This window comes from Nelumbo nucifera, chromosome 1 (genome assembly GCF_055504915.1).
Source record: "Nelumbo nucifera cultivar China Antique chromosome 1, China Antique-T2T, whole genome shotgun sequence".
Classification (NCBI taxonomy): Eukaryota; Viridiplantae; Streptophyta; class Magnoliopsida; order Proteales; family Nelumbonaceae; genus Nelumbo; species Nelumbo nucifera.
In genome coordinates this window covers 49,319,685-49,337,728 of record NC_142649.1, presented here as the reverse complement: position 1 = coordinate 49,337,728, position 18,044 = coordinate 49,319,685, and the positions used below count along the sequence as shown (strand labels likewise).

General features: G+C 39.4%; 1 pseudogene; it reads left to right on the top strand.

Moving 5' to 3' along the window:
- The first annotated feature begins 14,924 nt into the window (after positions 1–14,924).
- On the top strand, positions 14,925–15,479 carry LOC148803235 (secreted RxLR effector protein 161 pseudogene; annotated as a pseudogene).
- The last annotated feature ends 2,565 nt before the right edge of the window (positions 15,480–18,044 follow it).

The following is an 18,044-nucleotide window of genomic DNA, read 5'->3' as shown; positions in this document are numbered from 1 at the left end:
CTCCATTTCCAGCCCAAGTGGCAAAGTGAGCCATTTTTCGATGCTCACACTCATCTTTCCTCATCTCACCCCTCTTCCAAGCTTACCCTTTCGCAAAAATTTATGTATGCTTGTTTTTTGTCTTTGTTATTTTATAGTTTCCAACCTCACAACAAAGAGAGGCAACTATTAGCACCCGATTTTTTCTTGGTCCTCTGTTTAAACCCCTAACTAACCTCGAACAACGTTCAACCTATTTTGGTTCTTCCAAAACCCCAAGAACCCAAGTCTTAACCCCTAAATCCTCAAAATCCACTGTTGATCTCACCTGACACCAAAATTACCAAAATGCCCCTTCCAAATTACAAAAATATCCCTTGACCAAATTATCGAGAACCCTCTTCCTCCAAATTACCAAAATACCCCTTAAACCAAACTCCTAAAATATCCCCACTCCGAATTACCAAAATACCCTCGACCAAATTTCCAAAATACCCTTTTTCTAAAATTCCTAAAGTACCCTTGACTAAGATATTCCCTATTCCAAATTACCACAATATCACTTGACCAAATTACCAAAAATGCCCCCTTCCAAATTACCAAAATGCCCCTTCTTCCAAATTTCTAGAGCTTACCTTGACCAAATAACCAAAATATCCTTCATCCCTAAATCCCTAAAATACCCTTTAACCAAAATTATCAAAATACCCGTTGGCCAAATTACCTAAATACACTCTAAACCTACCCCTTCAAACGCGAGGTTGCCAAATTACCTTTTAATCTCCAATTTACCAGGTTGCCCTCTTTTCCCAAATTACCAATTTACTCCCAAGCCTTAAATTACAAAATTACCCCTTTTGACCCAAATTTTCAAATCAGCCTACTCTCTAAATCCCAACTTACTAAAACCCCAATCCACTTTGAGTTTTCCTAAAAACCCCCTTCTTCCTATTACAAATATGAGCTCCTTTCCCAAGACAAGCAGGTTGAATGAGGTCGGATGAAAGAAGTTGGAAGAGGATGCGGTTAGAGAAGAAGGGGTAAGAGGAGAGGGTCCTAAGGGTTTTGAATGAGTGCGGGAGACCTGAAGTAACTCGGTGAGCTTTGAAAGGTTGCAGAGAAAGAGAGAGAGGGAGAGAGTTTAAGAGAGAGCTTGAGCAATAGAATAAAAACAGAGAGGGGTCCACCGGCTAGGAAGATTATAGAGAACGTGAGAGAAAACAAAAAGAAAAACGAGAGGAAGAATCCCTCGAACAGAGAAGACGAAAGAGAGCAAAAGCGGGTTCCCTAGAAAGAGAAAGAGAGTGCAAGAGGAGAAGAGATGGCAATGAGAGAAGGTTTTGTCGAAGAACAAAAAAAAGGAGTAGGGAAGATGGGCTGAAAACAATCCTTAACAAGACAAAGAACATAGTTTGGAGCTTTAATCTCGTATTTTCTCAACAAGCTTCAGAAGGACGTCCTAGTGTTTGAAGCATTCAACAGCGAAGTGTCCCTGATTCACACCATCTTTTATTTTTCTTCCATCAATGGTTCAGGCCCTATTGTTTTCGTTTTCTTGTTCGAAATTTAGTTGAAACATTGCTATCTAAAATCCATTTTTCCACAGAGATTAGATTCCTATAGCTTACTATAGCATTGTTATTTCATCCAAGGTCACAAGAGGTAGAAAGCGATTACCTCATATCCCTGAGTCCCTAGTTTTGCTTCAGTTATGTGTCTATTTGTTTCTTTACTTTTCTTTGCCTGCCTTACATTCAAGTTAGAATATGAGAAACTACACATTCTCTAGTAGTCTGAGAGGTTTGTGCTTCCCCTCACGTCAAGCCATTCAACTAAGTCTGAAGGTGGGGGCTTTGATAGAAAAGGGGCAAGGGAGTAATCTTTCACCCTTTAGCTCAAACCCCTGCATCCAAAAGGGGATTGGTCTAGAAGTATGGAGGGGAGCATCCTTTGGAACTGCTGGATGATCCGAGTCTCCAATTCAGATTTAAATTAAGAAAGGGATTTTGCATTCACACTGATAAGAGAGAGGGGTGCCTAACCTCTTCCCTCTCCCTCTCTCTTAACTTACCTAGCTAGCCTTGTCTAGGACAAATGGAGTGGAGTCACTATTAATTTCAAATTTATTTATGAAATATAAATTAGGGAAGCCCATCACTCCCAACTATGTATTTTGATGGGTGGTGACTCCATTTGCTCGGTCACGAGGTGAACAACCAGATTTTTTTTTTCCAACGTTCACAGTTGTGAATCGTAGAAATCATAAGATTTATGAATTAAATCATAGGATTCAAACAAAAATCATAGGATTTTTGTTGAAAAGGATTTGGACATAAGATTCGAATTGAAACCATTGGGATTCATGAATCAAATCGAGAATCGTATCGTAAATCGTAAGATTTTGACAACAGTGATCCCTGCCACTACCACTATTCCATCTACTGAACCTGCAATAGTTACCTCTATTGGACCTTTGTCACCCTCACCTCAACCTGCCCATCCTCCTATATATTGTGCAATCAATTCTCCTTAGAACTCACCCAATGAAAACCTGCTCCTAGTCTGGCATATTTTGGCCTAAGGCCTACTCGACCCATTATCCTATTCCCATGGTATAGTCTTACCTTGTATAGACTAACTCTACGAGTATATAAATACCCTTGATACCCTTGTATAGTATTTTTGTATTGGGTAAATTTCTTAAACTACCCTTATTGTTTGTGAAATTGACTAAGTATACCCTTACTGTTTGACTATTGTCTAACACTACCCCTACTGTTTCTGACAATTGACTAGCTCTACCTCTACCATTAGCATCCGTTAGCGCACCATCACAATCTGTGCACATGTGACCACGTGACCTATAAATTTTTTAAAACCCAATATTACCCTCGTCCCCTTCATCTCAACACTGGCATTGTTTAGAAAACCTTCTTTGGTCGTTGAGGTTCTCAGACCTCCCCCTCCCCCTTCGGTCTCTGTCCGGTCTCTCTCTCTCTCCCATCATCAAAATGGTGGCATAAAAATGATGTTCAGGCCACCCTCCCATCATTTCAAACTTCCATCGGACAATTACTCAAACTCAATGGTGGGGAATTCCCTAGGAACGTTCTGGCTGGTCCCCTCGCTACGACGTCCATGAGGCCTAGGAGGTGGGTTGAAAAGGATTTCATACAATAAAAATAAAACAGAAGCTAAATCCCAACTTCAGACTCCAAATCAGGGGAAAACCATGAAAAGGAGAAAAAAGAACTCCATTTCTTTCATCCGCATTTATGTCCAACCTCCTCCTTCATCTGCTAATTCGAACAAAAGAGCAAACAGAATACAAAATACAATCTATATTGTAGAGGCTTAAACCAAAGCGACCAATGTGGACTAAAGAACCAAAAAGATACCTTCATAAGATAAGTAAGAAATGCCAAAGAAGAAAAAACATCACTATCAAAACAAACTTGAAACACAAACAAAAGCAAAGCAAAAGAGTTGAGCTAGGATGATTAACCATAGAGCAACATTGACGAACCAGATTAGAAAGAGTGAAACAGAAGTGCAAGGCAAGAGGATGGATGAAAAATCCACCATACTTGAAGAAATGGCGCTTTAACAGAGGGAAAAGTAAAGGGACGAAGAAAATTTGGAAGTTCAAAGAAGATCTGAAGAACAAATTCTATAGTTGTAGGGAAGAAGTTCTTAGTGATTCAAAGAAGATTTTTTTTTTCAAGTAGAAAACTTAGAAGCTCTTTTTTAATTTCATTTTTTTTTATCTTTTGCTTTCTTCTTCTTCGGTTGTAGAGAGAGAGAGATAGATAGAGAGAGAGGGAGAGAGAGAGGGTAGGAGATGGTAGTGGGTGTTGGGTAAGCTAAAATATTCGCGGTAGGTGCCACTCGAAGCAAGACATTGCAAAAGCCTCCAAAACCCTCCCCTATTTGCCTTGTTAGTTCGGATTGACACACCACCGCCATTGTTGCAACTTCCAATAGCAACATACCTTCCTTTCACCCTCTTCCTTTCCCTCTCTTTCTCCCCATCGAACTAAAACATTGACCAAAAACTTCATTGTTCACCTTCATCTCCTTCAACCTAAAAAATCGAGCAACCTAGCAATGGCTTCTTCTCCCCCAAACTCCTCTTTCCATCTTCTTCTCACATTCTCTCTCTCCTCCCCTCTCTTCTCGGTTCTCTTTCTCTCCTAATGAACTAATACCCGAGAATATACACTGTTCCCCTCCTACCTTATGACATAGTGAGCCAACGGCAGTGAATGTTAGACAGTGTATGCCCTTAGCTCCAATCAGATTGAGGTACAAATATATTTATTGTAAATGAATAAAAGTACATTGTTGTTTCATGTTGAGATTGGTATGTTTCTGTGAAATTACCCCTTAAATTGGACACTTATGAGACTCGTGTTAGTTTAGAATGTTCTTAGCCATTGGATAGACTTGGGGAATTAATCCTGTCAAGGCTAAAATTGATGTGCTGCCAAAGAATGTTCTTAACCTCTCAGCTTTCTCTCTTCTCCTCTTGTCGCCCAAGAAACCCCCTAGTTCGATCATAGTATTTGGGACTGATATTGATTAGTTATTTCTCCCATTTTTGCAAGAAAAATACAAAGAAAAATCGTGCTCACCTCCCCTATTCAATCCAAAGAGTTTGATTGCAGTTTTGTTGAAAACAATATTGCTGAACTAGCTTCACTCCCAGCTGTGCCATTTTTCAGTGGAAGCTAGTTTTGGGATTTGATTTGGGTGTAAACTACCTTGGGAGCTACATTTGTGAAATTTGTATCAGGTATACATCTCCCTCTTGTTTGGTTTCAAATCTAGTCTAGTTTTAGTGTAAGATCGATCCTAGGAAAATGCACTTTTTCTAAAATAGGGAATGCGATTCCAAGAAGGTTGAAGAAAATGTTTAAAATTTCACCTAGCCATCTAGTATAGCTCGGCCATCCATATGATGAATTCTCACCTTCCTTCAGTGAAACCTCTTCCCTTCAATCTCTTCCCATTTTTTCTCTCTCACATTATCTCCTTTTATATTCCTCATTCCCATTGCTCTCTCTCTCTCCCTCTCTCTCTCTCTCTGGGCTAAAATAAGATCCCCGGCCACTGTTCATTGTGTTCTTAACAAAAATAGAGGAATCACTGCGACAATACTCTCATTTTATTTGTTAGATAGTGTATGCCCTTAGATCCAATCAGAATGATGTACATTATGACATTTATTGTAAATGAATAAAGTACATATTTGATTCATGTTATTGTGGTGTGTTACTGTGTAATGCCCTTGCATTGGATGACAACAAACTGAAAGGACCAAACTATGCTGACTGGTACCGTAACCTTATGCTGGTCCTAACTTCTGAAAATTTGGACAAGTTGGATAAAAGCCCTGCCCCGGAGCGTCCGAGAGATAGGGGTTCTGAGGCCCGCAGGAGGGACTACCAAGAATGGGAAGAGAAAAATTCCCTTGCCCGTTGTTACATCATTGCCTCCCAGGACAATGCGATATAGAGGTAGTTCGATCAGATCGAACTGGCCAAGGACATATTGGACAGTCTAAAGACAATGTATGAAGAGTAGAACCGTTCTACTTGCCAAAAGGTCTTGAAACAGTTCATGGCCACATAAATGTCCAAGGGCCAACAGGTTCATGACCATTGTCTTCGGATGATGGGTTATATCAATGAACTTGAGGCTCTTGGATCCGGGTTGGACCATGTGACCAAGGTAGACGCCATCCTGAACTCTTTGCCTCCTTCCTCAATCCATTCATCATGAACTACAACATGAACAAGCTGAATGTCAGCATTCAGTAACTCAGCAATATGTTGTAGAGGGCTGAGGAACTGATAAAGAAGGATGAGCCCCTTGCAATGCTTGTTGAAGCTAGCAAAATGGGCAAGAGTAAAGAGGAAGGCAAAGAAAAGGCCCTAGAAGAAGGCCACCAAGCCCAAAAAGCAGAAGGACAGAGCATCAGATGTTTACCACTTCTGCAAACAGACCGGCCACTGGAAGAGGAACTGTCCTCAATACCTGGAATCCAAGAAAGTTAATTTCGAATCCTGTGTCATAGAAACTGATTTGTTGGTAACTTCTGCTTCCTGGTGTATTGACTCTGGGGCTTCAACTCATGCGTGTAACTCACTGCAGGGGTTCAGGATAAGCAGAAGACTGAGTGATGGAGAAATAACTCCTTGCTTGGGGACTTCTGCAAGTGTTGCAGTTGCGACCATAGGAACCGTAGAGTTAATTTTCAGAGAAGGAACTATTGTACTAAAATATTGTCTTTATGTACAAAATTTGAGAAGAAATTTGATTTTTGTTTCAAAATTGTGTACGGATGGATATTCTATTCTTTTTGGTAATACGATTACTGTTAAAAGAAATAACAAATTCATCGCATACGGAGAACTTGAGAATGATCTCTATGTTCTCCATCCTTCTTTGGAAACTAACATAGCCAAAATTACGTCGGTTGATATCCCCAATAAAAGAACCCATGATACAGTTAATCCCACGTGCCTATGGCATTACCGACTTAGTCATATCAACATTGACCGTATCACAAGGTTGGTAAAGGATGGTTCTTTGGATTTTTAACTATAGAAGATCTTCCCACTTGTGAACCTTACCTTTAGGGTAAGATGATGAAACGACCATTTAACAATAAGCCTGAAAGATGTACATGCACGCTTGACCTTATACATACTGATGTATGTGGTCCCCTGAATGTTAGGACACGTAACCGGCACGTTTATTTTATAACATTCACCGATGATTATTCTCGGTACGGTTACGTATACCTAATGAGACATAAGTCTGAATCCTTTGAAAAGTTCAAGGAGTTCAGACAAGAGGTCGAGAAACAGTTAGGGAGAGAAATTAAGACCCTTCGATCGGATCGAGGTGGCAAGTATCACTCTGGTGAATTCAGGGACTACTTAAAGGTCAACAGGATAGTATCACAGTTAGCTCCTCCTGCTACATCACAACTTAACAGTGTTTCAGAGAGGAGGAATATGACCTTATTGGATATGGTCCGGTCACTTCTCGTGCACTCAGAGTTACCCACATCCTTTTGGGGTTACACATTGGAGACTGCGATATACGTGCTGAACCGGGCTCCAACCAAATCGGTTCCGAATACTCCATATGAACTTTGGATTGGAAAGAAACCAAGTGCTAAACACTTGAAGATTTGGGGTTGTCCGACACACGTTAAAAGAACGAGTGCGGACAAATTGGAATCCAAGACCAGCCGTTGCCTATTCGTAGGCTACCCCAAGGACTCTGTGTGCTACCCATTCTATGACCCTGGAGAACAGAAGGTGTTCTGTAGTCGAAATGACCATTTTTTGGAGGATGATTACATCCTGAACAATCATCGTCAAAAAATTGTTCTTGATGAGGAGAGCTCAGGAGTAGTGGGAGGTTCCACAAGTTCCAGGTAATGACCAACCTAGAAGATCTACCCAAGTTTCCATTCCTCCAGTCCGTTTCGGCTATGACCAGGATAGTTACCTGGTGGAAGCTATGACTTGTGAGGAGGATCCCGTGACTTATACGGAAGCTATGTTGGACATAGATTCCATGAAGTGGGTAGATGCCATGAGAGCTATGATGGACTCAATGGAGACCAATGGAGTTTGAACTCTAGTAGATCCGCCCCCCAGGGTAAAAGCAATTGGATGCAAATGGATCTATAAGAGGAAGAAGGGCCCCGATGGTAAGGTTGAGACCTACAAGGCTCGTCTGGTGGCGAAAGGGTATACTCAGAAAGAGGGCATCGATTATGAGGAAACCTTTTCGCCTGTGGCCATGCTTAAATCCATTAGGATTCTGCTAGCTGTAGCAGCATACCATGACTACGAGATTTGGAAAATGGATGTCAAAACTGCGTTCCTGAATGGAGATCTTATTAAAGATATCTATATGCAGCAACCGCAAGGTTTCATAGCTACGGGTCAGGAATACATGGTATGTAAATTAAATAGAACCATATATAGACTTAAGCAAGCTTCTAGGAGTTGGAACATTCGGTTTGACTCTACTATCAAAAAGTTTGATTTTGAGCAGAATCTGGATGAACCCTGTGTTTACAGGAAATCCAATGGGGATAAGGTTACATTCTTCGTTCTGTATGTAGATGACATTCTACTCATTGGGAATGATGTAGGAATGTTGACTACGGTGAAAGTATGGCTTTCACAGTAATTTTCCATGAAAGATCTTGGAGATGCCTCCTATATACTGGGTCTTCGTCTCTATAGAGATAGATCGATGAGGATAATATGATTATCTCAATCTGCTAATATTGACAACATAGTCAAAAGATACAATATGGAGAACTCCAAGAAAGGAAATGTTCCTTTCAAGCACGGAGTCACTCTCTCCAAGGGGATGTCTCCCAAGACTCCGGAGGAGATTGAGAGCATGAAAGACGTTCCCTATGCCTCAGCTGTAGGGAGCATCATGTATGCCATGTTGTGCACTCGTCCTGACATTGCTCAGGCTGTGAGTGTGGTAAGCAAATTCTAGGCCAACCTAGGGCAGGAGCACTAGGCTATTGTGAAAAATATATTTAAGTACCTTTGAAGGACAAAAGAGTTTTGTTTGGTATTCGATGGTAGCTCACTACAGATCCGGGGGTATACTGATACTGACTTTTAGTCAGATCCAGATGTTAGAAAGTCTACATCTGGTTATGTTTTCTCGATAGGATCGTGTGCTGTTTGCTGGAAAAGTAGCAAACAGGGGTCCACAGAAGATTCCACAACCGAAGCCGAATACATTGCCGCAAGTGCGGCTGCCAAAGATGCCATATGGATGAAGAAGTTCATTCATGAATTAGGAGTAGTTCCATTCGGCATATCACCCATTCCATTGTTGTGTGACAACAATGGAATTATCGCTCAGGCTAAGGAGCCACGAGCCCACTCGAAGTTGAAGCACATCGAGAGGAAGTACCATGTATTGCGGGAGATAATTGGAAGAGGGGATGCCCTAATTCAGAAGGTAGCATTAGCGGAAAATGTAGCAGACCCATTGACTAAGCCACAAAAAACATAAAGTGTTTGAGAAACAAATGGAAAGTATGAGACTCCGACTTATACCAGATTGGACCTAAGTGCAAGTGGGAGATGTTAGATAGTGTATGCCCTTAGCTCCAATCAAAATGATGTACATTATGACATTTATTGTAAATGAATAAAGTACATATTCGATTCATGTCATTGTGTTGTGTTTCTGTTTAATACCCTTACATTGGACACATATAAGACTCGTGTTAGTTTAGAATGTTCACAACCGTTGGATAGATCTGGGGAGATTTATCCTGCTAAGGCTGACATTGATGTGCCGCCAAGTTGGTTGGTGTATCCTGTCTCAGCTGTCAGGGTGAGACCCGAGGTACATGCAATGTAGGTTTACTTGAAACCATGAACTGGACCAGAATTCCAGTATTGCCCTGGACCTTGGTGATTAGTGGGCAAAACTGGAATGTTACACCTGACCCTTAGACTCGATTATGATATTGCACTAGATGTCGGATTGGGCTATTTTTGATATGCCAATCAGTGAGAACCTCAGAGGGGGTCAAAACCTGGGTATGTTGGGACAGTGCGAGAATTCATCTGAGTGGGTGATCATAGTGACAGGATCAACCCCTTTGTCGGACAAAGGGGTTGATCGGGGATGCACTCTCTCTGATGGAAACCTAAACTGTCGATAGTTGATTTCAATCGTTGAAAATTGTTTTGCAAAATATATTTATATAAAGATATATATATATATATATATATATTACGGTTTCTAAATGTTTGCAAAAGGTTTTAATTCCCGGGATCCATGTGAGTAGAGAGTGCATCACTATTCCTTGCAGCCGAGGGAGAGGTCTTCTCTTGTCGGGCAGTGTTTGATCATTATGGGCTAAGAGGTTAAGTGTAAGAACATTGAGGGTTATACCTGATGGGCTAATCTTGCATCTGCCCACAGTCCCTGGGTTTTTATAAGGTGGCTTGGCCCAGGGACCACTTAGTGTAAGTGTTGGGCCCATTTGGAGCCCATGTGATGGGCTCCGGGGGTTCACTGTCTTTTCAGTGAATTCGGCCAAGCCTTGTAACAGAGGCTAGGCTGAACCCATGTGGCTAATGTGTAGATCAATGTTTGAGTCCCACACCACACAAGGAAACCCAATTGGGCAACAGCTTGGAAGGTTAGTGAGCACATAGACTTAGTGGGCCTAAAGCCCAATTTGAACTGGTTTAATTAGATTAATTAAAGAGGGGTGGATCTGGGTTTTGGATTAGCAGATAGGATAAGAGATTATCCTTATCCACTCAGAGAGTCCAGATCCAAATATAGTTTTGGATTTGGAAATTCCTAATAAGATTATGAGGGCTGATCTAATCTACAAATAAGATAAGGGCTTATCCTTATCTCTTAAAGAGATCCAGATTCAAATAAGGAAACTCCTAATGGGATTAGGAGCTGATATTTTTAAGGCCATAAAAGGAGGAGGGGGTGAACCATTCTATACACATACAATCAGATCTCAGATCACAGAAAGAGAGAAGACATCTATAGTAAGACTGCGCCGTCTTCTGTTCTTGTGCCCTCCTCCTACTACGGCCATTGCTAATTCGTTCTCCACTATAGGAGCGATCAAGAAGAGTTCTTGATATCAGTCTTTGGAGAAAAACTGATCTGAAGTCGTGCTCACATCCCTCCATCGAATTTTGCTGAAGGATTCGGTTCTTGGGAAGAACCACCTGCTGATTCTGCTCCATCCTACACTGTGTTATCTTCAGTGGGAGTAGTCTTTGGACCTTTCCTTGGGTGTGAACACCTTCATTGGGAGATATTATTTATTCGTATAAGGTACCTCCCTCTCCTACCTTTTGGTTTCAGATCTGGTTCGGTTCTTGGTTCAAGATTGATCATTGAAAAATGCAATTTTTCTAAAACAGGGAATGTGATTCCCAGATGGGAGAGAGAAGTTTTTGAAATTTCGCCCAACCTACCTGCAGGGTTTGGCCATCCGTATGATGGATCTCTCATCCCTTCATTATTCCCACCCACCTCTGGTGAGCAATTCACTGATTTTATGTTTTTCTTTTATTCCCTCATTGCCGTTCTCCCACTCTTTACCATTTTGGGCTTTCCCTAGTAGAGAAAGCGATGCACTAGGATTTGTTCATTGTCTTCACCGTCTTCCGGTGGCAAAACATAGTTCGCTAGAAAAAGGATCAGGCATCATCATCGGAACTGCTCATCATTTGGGTTTTATTTTGAAATTTGAAGAATAGTGGAGGGAAAATTCGACATTTCATTCTTTTCCATTAGCACTTAACGGTGATGTCTTTTTTAAAATTAGTAAGGGTACTTTAAGACAATATGTAAGCAGTAAGGGCACAGTTAGTCCATTTTGGAAACATATTAAATGTTGTTTCACATTTCCAGAAGTCGGTGATTCAGTCACCTCGAATAACAGTAAAGTTGAAGTCTCTTTTCAATGTTTGTTCCATTTCGATACAAGTCGTTGTATCTTCCAAAGTAATTCAGTTCCAAAGTTTGCCGATACCTCTCCCTAGGTGAGTTAATGAGTCTTCGTTCATGTACGTCGGTTCAGTTTCAACCGACTCTATCTACTATAAAATCCCCTCTTCTGTACTGATTTGTAGCATCAGAGATAAATATCAGAATACTACAAAACCTTTCTCTCGTTCAACCAAGCTCTATTCTGTTTTTCTATCTTATTTTTTTTACAGTATTTGCTGTTACTATCATCAACAACCATCAGTGGTATCAGAGTCCGTTTGATCAAATCTTTTGGGCGTGAGTTCTTCTAAACAATATATGTGTAGAAGCCAATTGTTCCACCCTTTCTCTTCCAATCTTCAATGGAGAAAACTATGACTTCTGGTCTATCAAAATGAAGACCTATTTTCGGTTACAAAGTTTATGGAGAATCGTTGAGGAAGGATTCTGCATTGCTGAAGACACCTCTACTCTTTTAGCAAATCAAAAGAAGATCTATGAAGAAAATCAACAAAAGGATTGTCAAGCACTATTCTGCTTACAACAAGCAATGGCTGAGGAGATATTTCCTCGAATCATGGGCGCATCAACTGCCAAAGAAGCATGAGATACACTGCAAGAGGAGTTCCAAGGATCTGTCAAGGTACGCACTGTTAAATTGCAGAAGTTTAGAAGGGATTTTAAAAATCTTAAGATTAAGGATAATGAGACTGCAAAAGATTACTATTCTAGAATAAAAGGAATAGTAAATCAAATGAGAGCCTATGGGGAGACTATTTCTGACAAGAAAATAGTTGAAAAAATTCTAATCTCTTGCATAGAGAGATATGATCCAATAATTTCGGTGATAGAAGAAACAAAGGATCTAGAAACACTATCACCAACAGAATTGATGGGCTCTCTCGAGACATGAAAATAGGCGTGACAGGCAGAATGAAAATTCGGTTGAATCTGCCTTTCAGTCTAAAGTTAATCTGCGGTCTCATAAACCAAAAGTTGATGGAAGAAAGTCACAAGGAAAACCAAAAGAAAATAATGACAAGTTTTCTTCATGTGGTATTTGCAAGAAAAGAAATCACTTGGAGAAAGATTGCTGGTTTAAAGGAAAACCACAGTGCCAAAACTATAAAAAATTTGGCCATGTTGAAAAAGTTTGTAGATTCAAGAAAACCCATCAAGCTAATTTTTCAGAAAAGAAAGATGAGAAAAATAATCTCTTTTATGCTTGTCATTCTACAATAGAAGAAAAAAAGGATACTTGGTATCTTGACAGTGGGTGTAGTAATCACATGACTAAAAATGAAAGCATCTTCCATAGCCTTGATAAAATCAAGACAAAAGTCAAAATTGGTAATGGCGACTTCATGGAAGCAACTGGCAAAGGCACCATTGTTGTTGACACCAAACAAGGCAAGAAATACATAAATGATGTACTTTTGGTCCCTACCATTGATCAAAATCTACTTAGTGTGGGCCAAATGATAGAAAGAGGTTACTCTCTACATTTTGAGGGAAACTCTTGCACAATCTATGATAAGCAAGACAAATCCCTTGAAATTGCAAAAACAAAAATGACAGAAAACAGGTACTTCCCCATTCAATGGAAAGATGCAAGTTATATCGCAATGCAAGCACAAGTGGACGAGTCGTGGCTATGGCATAGAAGATTTAGACACTATAATTTCCATGGATTAAGGATTCTTCAGCAGAAGAACATGATGCGTGACCTACCAGCTATCAAGGAGTTCAGCAATGTCTGTGAAGGGTGTTTGCTCGAAAAACAACATCGACAACCCTTCCCATCTAGCAAAGCTTGGAGAGCCAAAGCACCATTGGAGTTAATTCATACAGATGTTTGTGGTCCAATGCATACTCCATCAAATAATCAAAACATGTATTTCATCATCTTCATTGATGATTATACTAGAATGACATGGGTTTATTTCTTGTGAGAAAAATCACAGGTTTTCGATTTTTTAAAAAAATTCAAAGACCGTGTTGAGAAGCAAAGTGGTCACAACATCAAGACCATAAGAAGTGACAGAGGCAAAGGATATACCTCTAATGAATTCAATAAGTTCTGTGAAGATGAAGGCATGGAGCATCAACTTACAGTCGGGTACACTCCAGAACAGAATGGAGTATCCGAAAGAAAAAACAGAACTGTTATGGAGACTGCAAGAGCCATGCTCATGGAAAAAGGTCTTCCCAAAATTTTTTGGGCGGAGGCAGTAAGCACTGCTGTCTATCTGCTTAACAGATGTCCTATTAAAGTTGTGCAAGATAGGACACCAATTGAAGCTTGGAGTGGGCAAAAACCATCAGCAAAACATCTCAGAGTTTTCGGATGCATATGCTACACACATGTCCCACAAGAGAAAAGAGGAAAACTGGATGAGAAGACAGAGAAAGGAATTTTCTTAGGCCATAGCACTTAATCAAAAGACTATCGAGTCTATAGCTTAAGGAAAGAAAAACTCATAATCAATTGAGACATAAGCTTTGAGGAAGATGCTGCATACAATTGGGAGACAAAAGAAGTTGAAAGAAAGACTATCAACTTGCCTCTATTACCAAGTCAAAGAATTGAAGAAGATCGTCATCAAATCATTTCGCCAATACAATCAGAACCGGAACAAGCTTCACAGTCTACTCCGGACTCACCACCAAGGCGAACTAAATCCTTAACAGAAATATATGAGACATGCAACTTGATGATCATAGAACCAGAAAGCTTTGAAGAAGCTTTTAATGAAGAAAAATGGAGAAAAACTATGAATGAAGAGATAAAAATGATTGAAAAAAATAAGACTTGGGAACTTGTGGATCGTCCACAAGACAAAGACACTATTGGAGTTAAGTGGGTCTACAAGACAAAGCTTAACTTAGATGGCTCAATCCAGAAGCTTAAAGCAAGGCTAGTTGCCAAAGGATACTCACAACAATACGGTATTGACTACAATGAGACATTTGCTCCAGTTGCTCGCCTTAACACAATCAGGGCATTGATAGCATTTGCTGCACAGAAGAAATGGAAAACTTTTCAACTTGATGTGAAATCTGCATTCCTCAATGGCTATCTTAAGGAGGAAATCTATGTGAGCAACCTCAAGGGTTCGTGGTGCAAGGACAAGAAGACAAAGTTCTCAGATTAAAGAAGGCACTATATGGCTTAAAACAAGCTCCACGAGCTTGGTACAGCAGAATCGACAATTATTTCTTGGAGCAAGGATTCAGGAGGAGCTATAGTGAGCCAACACTCTACATCAAAACTCAAGGTGCAAATGACACTCTCATTGTTTCTCTATATGTTGATGATTTTATTTATACTGGAAATAATGAGAAGATGGTCAAGAAGTTCAAGACATGATGAAGAGTTTTGAGATGACTGATTTAGGCCAATGCACTATTTTCTTGGAATTGAAATAATTCAAGAAGAAGAAGGGACATTCATCTCACAAAAGAAGTATACAGAAACTCTTTTGAAGAAATTCAAAATGGAGGGGTGCAAAACAGTCTCCACTCCATTAGACAACACTAAAGCATACAAAAAGGAAGATGGCTCACCAAAGGCAAATGAATCACAATTTCGAAGTATAATTGGAAGTCTTCTCTATTTAACTGCTACAAGACCAGACATCATGTATGCAGTTAGTCTACTATCAAGATTCATGCAGAATCCAAGTCAAGTTCATCATGGAGCAGTTAAAAGAATACTAAGGTATTTGCAAGGAACAAAGAGCTATGGAATTTGGTACAGAGTCACACATGACTCTAAGCTCATTGGCTACACCGATAGTGACTGGGCAGGTTCGGTAGATGACATGAAAAGCACATTTGGTTATGCTTTCACACTTGGATCAGGGATATTTTCTTGGGCTTCAAAGAAGCGAGCAACTGTTGCCCAATCATCAGCTGAAGCAGAATATATTGCAGCAGCAATAACAACGAGCTAGGCTATATGGCTCAAAAGGATATTTGACGATATGGGAGAACCACAAGTTGGTGCTACTAGAATCTACTGTGATAGAAAATCTGTTATTGCAATGGCAAAGAATCCCATATTTCACAGCAGAATCAAACATATTGGCATCAAGTATCACTTTATCAGAGAAGCAGAAGGAAACAAAGAAATAGAGCTCAAACATTGCAAAACTGAAGAACAATTAGTTGACATATTCACAAAGGCTCTATCAAAAGGCAAGTTCGAATTGCTACGAGACATGATTGGAGTTGCTGAAATGTGCACCAAGGAGGAGTATTAAATGTTGTTTCACATTTCCAGAAGTCGGTGATTCAGTCACCTCGAATAACAATAAAGTTAAAGTCTCTTTTCAATGTTTGTTCCATTTTGATACAAGTCGTTGTATCTTCCAAAGTAATTCAGTTCCAAAGTTTGCCGATACCTCTCCCTAGGTGAGTTAATGAGTCTTCGTTCATGTACGTCGGTTCAGTTTCAACCGACTCTATCTACTATAAAATCCCCTCTTCTGTACTGATTTGTAGCATCAGAGAGAAATATCAGAATACTACAAAACCTTTTTCTCGTTCAACCAAGTTCTATTCTGTTTTTCTATCTTATTTTTTTTACAGTATTTGCTGTTACTATCATCAGCAACCATCAAAACAGTAGAGGTAGTTTAAGAAATTTACTCTTTTTTTAGTACATTCTGCAATATAATTTACACCTGTTCCTCTCTTCTCATGACAATCCCAATGAACACAATTCGCATATAACTTACAATCTTTCTATAGTCTTGACGTGAAATATAGGAAACTGGAGATTATACTTCTACTATATATACATTAGATTACCTGCCTTTCCTTTTGCGAACCATTTTCAATACAAAGTACTACAGATATCTCAAGTATGAGTTGAAGGTCTCTGCTTCCAACTCCATATAGGAGTAGATATATATGGAGCCATATGATCCCTCAATGGAGAATTATGAGGGTGTTTCAGTAGGGATAGCTTTGATTAATTGTGGGTTTCCTCTTACACAGAATCTTATAATTAAATATATATACAATTCAAATCATAACCTAAAAAAACTGAGCAAAATCGGAGAAAAAACAAGATTCAAACGTTCTGCCTCACAAATCCTATTGCATTCACGTAGTTGTTCCATACATTTTTGGCGATCAAATAGACCATCTCGCTAAAGCTCTCGCCAATCTCAGAGAAGTTGTTGGAAACCCAACAAATTGTGTCATTCAATATAATTTGGAGTTCTTGAGTTGCATTACTGCAGGTGATGTTGGTAGAGGCCCACGATGAAAAGGTTTCTTTAGAATTATTAAAAGCTGTGAAGGCAAGAGAAGTCATTTCCCCCACTGCAAGATCGAAGGAATTCTTCACAAGAGGCTTGAAATAATCTGTGAGGACACAGTTGATGATTTGACCAGGACATCTCAGCACTGTGATCAGGAACACAAAAAGATAAGCTGCACCATGGAAGATCAAGAGAGAGGCGAAGCTCACTACTTCACAGAATGCAGAGAAAACAAATTGAAACAGAACAGCTGCCATTTCTGATTTGTCTCAATAGAAGAGAAGATGAAAACTTAGGAAGGAGATTAACTTGTTAAAGACGAATCTAATTTTCAAAATGTTGTTGTCTGAGGCTGCATTTAAAGCATTGAAACTAATTAATCTATATATCAAAATAAATCCTGAATTCACATCCTCCTATAGGTACAAAGTCACTTCAATTAAACATTCTATTCTATTTATTTGATCAAAGTCATTGCAACTTAAGTATTCTGTTATTTTATTCATCTTCCGTTTCCGTTGTTGAATCGGTAAAACTAATTAGAAAAAAAGGAGGGAGAGAGAGATTGAGAGGGAGGGAGACCAAGATAATAAGCTATATCAACTTTAATGGTCGCCTCAGGTATTACTTGGGCCTATATACAAAGAAATTTTATTTTATTGACTACTGTTAGATATGGGGCCATAGTTTCAATGTACGGCCCACCTGTTTTCAATTCAGAGTATATCAGGACCCACCTCAGCTAGGGCCTGTACCAAAATATCAGCAAGATCAAATGACTTTTAGCCATGTGTCTCTGTATTATTATGGGACTTTTAGGCTGTGTTTGGTTAAAATTTTACTTCAAATAATCACTATATATTTGAAGAAAGAAATTGAATTTTCTAACTCTAAAGAATCAATTTTTATAATGAGTTTTTAGTCCAACTTCTAACGATTTGATGCATCTAAACTTAAAATCATTTTCTTTCCCCACACTCACATCTTGGGTCATTTTCGGAATTATAAAATTCTCTGAAAAGAATGTCAAAGGCAGACTTTGCAGACATTGCCTCCCCCAAACTCATGTCTCTATCTAATTCCTTTTCCAGATTTTTTTTAATGAAAAATTGTGGTAAACAAACATTTTGAATGACAAATTTTACCTGGCTGTTTTTCTTTTTCCAAATTTCGTTCGATTTGTGTTCACTTCATCTAGAAGTTTCTGTAAAAGCAACATGCAAAAATAAAAAAAGTAATAATAATAAA